The sequence below is a fragment of the Bison bison genome, unplaced genomic scaffold (genome assembly GCF_000754665.1).
Source record: "Bison bison bison isolate TAMUID 2011002044 unplaced genomic scaffold, Bison_UMD1.0 scf7180017864163, whole genome shotgun sequence".
NCBI classification, from domain to species: domain Eukaryota; kingdom Metazoa; phylum Chordata; class Mammalia; order Artiodactyla; family Bovidae; genus Bison; species Bison bison.
In genome coordinates, this window is record NW_011494735.1 from 5,691,523 (window position 1) to 5,698,954 (window position 7,432).

The following is a 7,432-nucleotide window of genomic DNA, read 5'->3' on the forward strand; positions in this document are numbered from 1 at the left end:
CCGCGCAGGCGCGCCCCCGCGCACACTCGCCGGGAGCCCGCGCGCCGCTCAGCCCAGGAGGGCAGCCCCGCCCCCGCTCCCTCCGCCGCCGGGCAGGCCCCGCCCCCGGGCTCCCCCACCGCCGCCGCGCCACTCACTCCCGCGCCCACCCCTCCCCCACCTAGCCGCCCACCGAAGTCCCTCCCTGCTCGCCCCCGCCTCCAGTCGTCGGCGTAGACACCCCTCCACTCCCCGGAAAACTCTGCAGCCTCCTCTCGCCCTTCGCCTCCCCCTCCGGCCATCTGCACTGCTCCCCTCGGCGCCTCAGCTAACGACCTTCTGCCCTCCCGGGCCTCGTCTTCTCCCCGCCCAGCGCAACCCACCACCGCTTCCCTCCCACCGAAATCGCTGCAGAAAACCCCCCTCCTCTTCCGAGCGCTTTCCCCAAACACGTATGCATTTTCAGCTTTCCGAACCTAATGGCTGCTCACAGACAATACTGCCCGCCCCCCTCCCCGCCTTCCGGGTCCCAGTGGCTTAACCACCCCATCGCCCCATCTGATCATGGAAATAACTTAGTTGTGCAAGGGTCACCTGGCTAAGGTAAGTCTAGCCCCGTTGGAGGACTGAGCCTTAGCCTGGTGACCCAGAACGTGGGCCAAGGAGGGGGCTCCCCTCCCGCTTCCACTTCCACCTGCACCACACATACTCCCTCCCGGGTTTACTGACACCAAATGACCGCTCTCCAGTCGCTAGGACGAGGGGAGGCAGCGAGGCGCGTGTGGACGGCTGCCGGGGAAGCAGCTGGCTGTGGGTTGCTAGGCAAAAATAAACATCAAAGACACCTCCCATTTCCTTAACAACTCCGAGCCTTTCCCTGCGCGGCCACTGGGAGAGACACACCTTCCTAAGCGATACCTTCAATTCCTCTCCTCCAGAGACACAAAGTCTCTTTCCCTTTCCCATCCAAGACACGTGGAGAATTTCCCTTTTTATTTTGCTATATACAGCCTCTCTTTCCCTTGCAGACGGAAAAACTGCTTGCCCTTCTCACACCCGCCTCGTGTCGTCTGTGGCACAGGCCTTTGTGCAAAGGTCACAGGTTTTGTTACTTCAGCGGGAGGGGAGATGGGAAGCGGGAAGCTTGCCTTGCGCTTTCTTCCTAAGGTTTGCCTGGTTTCTGAACTTCTCCTGGCGGCCTGGGTCCGTTAAGTCTGTCCTGGGACTCTGCGGCCGCTGGCCAGATCAAGTGTGCAGGCCTGAGTTAGTGCAGACTCAAATCAGAATGGGGACCCATCCCCTCTACTGTTTGCAAATTGTCATAGCAACCTGCCAGCAACATCACTCTCAGCTTTGTACAAATGCCCCCAAATGGGTGTTTCAGAGTTACAGTGTGACCCTCTCAGAGTCTCCAGGGATCCCATACGGGGCAGCAAGGATTGAGGGCACTGGCAGAGAGAACAGGTGGCAAAGCATAAAATTGTGACTGGTAACATGTACCTCAAACGGGTCCTGTCTGTGCCTTCTCTTAATAAAGTAGAACCACAGTGAAACAGTCAATCCAGTAATAAGCCTTTACAAAAGAATCTGGTCCTGATCTGGTCCCAGAAGAGGATAGTCCCCTTTGCTTGTCATCACAGGCTATCACATTCAGATTCACCTGGGGAAACATATTCAGTATTCTCAATGAAAAGAGATTCCTTAGTAGCAGAGTTGAAGCTAGAACTCATTTTCTGAGTCCCTCTAATCTAACTCTGCTCTCTGTTACACTACCTTGGCTTTTTAACAAACCTCACACCTCTTTTCCTTCCTTCCCTTTCAAAACAATTGTTTTCATACTGTTTTCCTTTTCTTAATGAGCCTTCCATACAACTGATGTTCAAATGAAAAATGTGAAGCCAAAAATTCAATTTTGATATAATGTGACAGTTATTTTACTCAAATAATTATTATATTACTTCAACAGAAGCTAAATATTCTCCTGCTTTTTCATGAATGAGAAAAACAATAACTGCTAGATGTCATAGTTTGTGAAATCCATATTAATAATGTTAATTTCCACATTAAACATGAGGAAAAGGAACACTGACTTTTTTTTCCAGGGAAGGGACACAATGAATCATTAACTTTGATCAAAGAAAAACTGTATGTTTAGAGAACTTTTCCTAGTATATTGCTTTATGACACGACAAGTGCAATTTCCATTTTTTAATTTTTTGCTTTCTTAAGGAAAATTTGCAATTAGTCTAATATCTTTCACTATTTTAATTATAAATGCTATACCTTTCAAATCAAAGACTTAAAAATCTTATTCTTACTGACCTCTGAATTAGTATTTACAATTGCTTGGACTTCTCTCATTCTATTTTTTATTGATGGCTCCAACCTGTGTTAATGGCAAATATAGAAAGATGAACAAAAGCACTACCCGAGCTTTCAAGGAGAATGAACTAGGTGAATTCTAGGAGTTACCCTCAAACCTTATTATTCTAATGCATCATTACAAAATCACATTGCAAAATTACACTGCATTAATCTCTGTATAGAACCCTTTCACAAATACTATCGTATTTAATCGTCACAACTCATAGCCAGACCAGAGCTGTATTGATGTTAATAGTAACCACATCAGGGGCTCCACTCAGTAAGACTCTGCTCTTTGGTTCTTGCCCATTGTAAAAATGTCTACTGCTCTGAATGTTTACAAAATCCAGATTGAAATAACAGGTAGGCAGGGTGAGCGAGAAAGAAACTTTGGGGAATTCAGCCTGGTGTCTTGTAGAAGGGAGTTGATTCTTCACTAGGAAAAGTGCTGATCATAGAGAAAATTGGAAATGTACAAGAACATCGCTGGTTTCAAAACTTATTCACTCACTTAATATCTTTATCCCAGAAACATTTACAAAGAATTTAGTATGTGCTGGGCCTAGAGGACAGGATGAATCATCAGATGCAGTGGGAAAGGCTTCAGTCAGGCAGTCTGTTAGGACCTCATTCTGTTATTCAATGAAGCAATAAGCAGTAAGCACCTAACATATTTTTGACACTATTGATACTGGAGCTGTACATTTAAATAAAGAATCTTTGGCTCTGGCCATGGATATTAATAATCACAATCCAGTAGGGGAGATGAGATACTTAATGATGTGATGGGACAGAAATCAAGGCAGGCAGGAGGCACAGTGGTGGTCCATGGGAAGGAATCATGACTTCAGCTTAAGTGGTGACTGGCCTCAAAAGTGCTGTGATGTTAAAGATATGTGGGAGGTTGGCACTCAGACAAGCCAGGCTAGGACATTCTAGGCAGAAGAATAGGATGTGCAGTGGCACCAAATAGAAGAAAACATAGTGTCCTTTGGGAGAAGCATAAGCAATTCAGAACAGAGGAAGCTGGAAGTGGCAGGGAGAGAGAGTACTGCTATGTTCATAAGGTTAGGGATACTGATGATACATTTGGGGTAAGAATGATCTGAAACTTTACTAGCTATGGAAATGTGAAAACAAAGTACAGTCTTTTAAAGCAACTAAGGTAATTCCTAAGAAACTGACTCATTTTGGATAATCTAGACCTGTCAGTTAGGCCTAACGCCCCTTAGAAGGGTAGCATTTACTGACGGTATCATCCCTGTGTCCATCACCAAGGTCCAGAACCATCTAGAGAAGAATATGAAGACCACATGGCCTGAAGTTCAGGTGTAGGGGGCATGGATGTCATAACCAAATGGCCACTGGTGTTTGCATTTGCCTCTGTGGCCACTGCTGGTATGGAAATCTGGAGGAAATGTCTGTACCACTAGAGAGCTGGTGATCTGAAGTGTCTAAGCAGGTTGGTGGTGTTCTGGTCAGGGTACTTACAGAGCCAGTTTCCTTAGTCCTGGGAAAGGGGGATGCATTTGTCCCCTAGGTGAACTAGGTGTCTGGAAAGGCTAGGCATATTATCCAGCATTTCTTAGGGCTGGTTCATCTGCTTTTTTTCCAACTGCATCCTAAGGCCAGAGTTAATGTTAAAAAGAAGTAAGAAGAGAAAAGAGAAAGCTATATCCTGGATGTGGAGAGTGCTGTGTGGGGCCTCTACCTTTGATGCCACCAGGACAAGTGCCAGCAGAGTGGTGCCCAGTGTGTCCAGGAGCTTCAGAGGGATAGGAGGGCCATCACTAGGTAGGGCCCCCAGCAGCAGGCCCCTAGGCCAGGCATCCCCTGCCACTGGCTCAACTTACAGAGCACTCGCTAGTAGAGTCAGTCACCAGGAGACAGGATCACCAGGCCACACTGGGAGCTACCAGCCAGAAACAAGCTGATTCCAGGACGTCAGCAACCATGCAGGTCCTTGTACCTGGTAAGGAATGAGTAAATAAGAATAGTACAGCAACTCCAAGAGTGACTCTATCCTGGGAAGTCTGCTGTAAAAGAAACAGTGGTACAATTCTGCAAGCCAGAGAAGAGTAGGGGACAGGACCTGTAGTTCCAGCTCTTGGGATCTTTGGTGACACTCTAACCAAAAGTAATGCTATCTAGAAGCTGCTGCTGCTGCTGTCACTTCAGTCATGTCCAACTCTGTGTGACCCCATAGACGGTAGTCCACCAGGCTCCTCTGTCCCTGGGATTCTCCAAGCAAGAATACTGGAGTGGGTTGCCATTTCCTTCTCCAGGAATCTGAAGCTAGGAAGGAGCTAGTGGGAAGGAGCAGGTGCCCAGGGCTGCAATGGGCACTGCTCCTGGCTTGCCTTAGCACAGACTCAATAAAAACATTTAAATGGTGCACAGTTTAGCTTAGCCTAGGATGGGCTAAGGGTGAGCATCCACATTCAAACTTATAAACAATGAAAAGGGATTCCACTCCACTTTACTTCTACAAAAGACCTATAAGAGTACCTGCTTTCCCTAACAGAAAGAAATCCAAACAGGATTTTCATTTTTACAACAACAAAAAGAAAGCAAAAACAACACCCTTCAACATTTGTTTTGCAATGAGTTTTTAAAGGCATCACACAGCTCAAGGAACCAGAGTGATGCCACAAAATTCCTTCCCCTGAAACTGCATCTCAGCCCAAAGCTACCATCGCTTTGAACCTGTCTGCTTTATCTGGACTTATTCTGCTCCTTTGTTAGCAGGGTATGTCCTTAGGTCACTATTTCTCCACTTGATGCCATTTTGGCTTATGAAAGGTTTCAAAAGAATGCTGTACTTTGAATAGTGGGGGGGTGGGGAACTATATATGTATGTATATAATCAATTATCAGCTCCTACTACATGACAGGCATTGATCTTGGTATTTGGAACAAAGCAAAATAAGATCCTTGCTCCACAGGTCTTGTCTTCTGTTGCAAGGAGGATAACAAGTAATGGACAATACATATATCACATGTCAGAGAGTGGTAAATACTGTACAGAACATGATGTGAGGTAAGAGGGGACAGAGAAATGGGAGATGGTACTGTTTTACTGAGGATCATCAGTGAAGGCCTCTCTGATAAGACAACATTATAGCAGACTTGAAAGAAGTACAAAGCATGTGGAAATCTGCAGGCAAAGGGCCCAGCAGATGCACAGGCCCTGAAGTGGAAATATACTTGGGGCATAGCTAGAGGGCATATGGCTAGAGTAGTGGCAGGGGCAAGAGCTAGGAAGTCACAGGGTTGAGGTCAGAGGGACAGCTAAAGCCACATTAAGGAAACTGGATTTTACTTTGAGTTGGGAAAGTAAGGCTTAGATGCTTCAAAAGACAGCAAACCAAAAGTGGGAAATAGGGAGGAGGAGGTTCAAGAGAAGGGAGATTGCATATATATGTACGCATGTGTGCTAAGTCACTTAAGTTATGTCCGACTCCTTGCAACTCTATGGACTGTAACCCACAAAGCTCCTATATCCATGGGATTCTCCAGGCAAGAACACTGGAGTGGGTTGCCATGCCCTCCTCTAAGGGACTTTCCCAACCCAGAGATCAAACCTGAACTTCTTACGTCTCCTGCACTGGAAGGTGGCTTCTTTACTACTAGCACCACCTATAATTATGTTGTGTTGTTGTGTGGCAGATACCAACACAATATTGCAAAGCAATTATCCTCCAATTAAAAAAAAAAAGGTGTGGGAGGTTAGAACCAGCCCTCTCCCCCTTTATTTTTCATACAATCTCAATGTATATGCATTTTGACACTTTTCCTATTTCACACTGAGCTAAGCACTGTGGAAGACAAAGACCAATCACAAGTCATGGTCTCTACCCTTTAAGTCTAGTTTGGGAGAAAACTTACACTCCAGGAAACTTTTCAACCCCACATAAAGACCACATGTTGCGTGTTTTCCTTTTGCCCCTCAGATCCACTCTTTGCACCCTACTCTGTGCCACGGGGGGCTTTACAGACAGCATCAATGGGCTCTCATATCCACTGGCTTCCAGCTGGATTTAGCTGATGGAAAGTTCTGGCAAGAGACCCAAGGCTCAGGACAATGAGGTCAAGCTCTTGATCTTCCTGTCTTCCTGCCATGACAGCTTGTCACAGACAGGCCAGGTTCCTTGGCCTCAGCTCTTGTCCGATAGCCCTTTCCTACAGCTACAGCTTGGAATTCTCTAAACCATTCAGTTCCCTTGCCCTTTCAAGCCTACAGATGGTTAAGAGTTTCCTGAAGTTGCTAGTTCCATGCTGCTTCATTTTCCTTTGCTTATTTCTCTTTACCCAACCCATACTTTTGCACATAGTCTTTTAGCTAAACTCTGTGTCATGTTTTTTTCCACTGGGTCCTAAGTGATAATCGAGCTTCCCCAGCAAGTAAAGAAGGTAAGCAACAGGCTCAGCAGGTAAAGAATCTGCCAACAAATCAAGAGACACAGGAGACGCGGATTTGATCCCTGGGTCAGAAGATCCCCTGGAGGAGGAAATGGCAAACCACTCCAGTATTCTGGAGAATTCCATGGACAGAAGAGCCTGCAGACTACCAGTCTAAAGGATCACAAAGAGTCAGACATGATGAAGCAACTAAGCACACTTAAGTGATACAGAGGATAACATATATATAAGTCCTATATAGTATAGGTTATGGGATCTAGATATCATAGAACCTGCAAGGGCCAGAAGGATCTGGGTTTGTTGGAAAAGTCAATATAGGAATCTTGGAAAAGATAGAATTTGATCTTCGTATTCTAAATGGGCCTCATAAAATGGGCTGCTGCTGCTGCTGCTGCTGCTGCTAAGTCACTTCAGTTGTGTCCGACTCTGTGCGACCCCATAGACGGCAGCCCACCAGGGTCCTCCGTCCCTGGGATTCTCCAGGCAAGAACACTGGAGTGGGTTGCCATTTCCTTCTCCAATGCAGGAAAGTGAAAAATGAAAGTGAAGTCGCTTAGTCGTGTCCGACTCTCAGTGACCCCACGGACTGCAGCCCACCAGGCTCCTCCATCCATGGGATTTTCCAGGCAAGAGTACTGGAGTGGGGTGCCATAATGGGCAGGCTTCT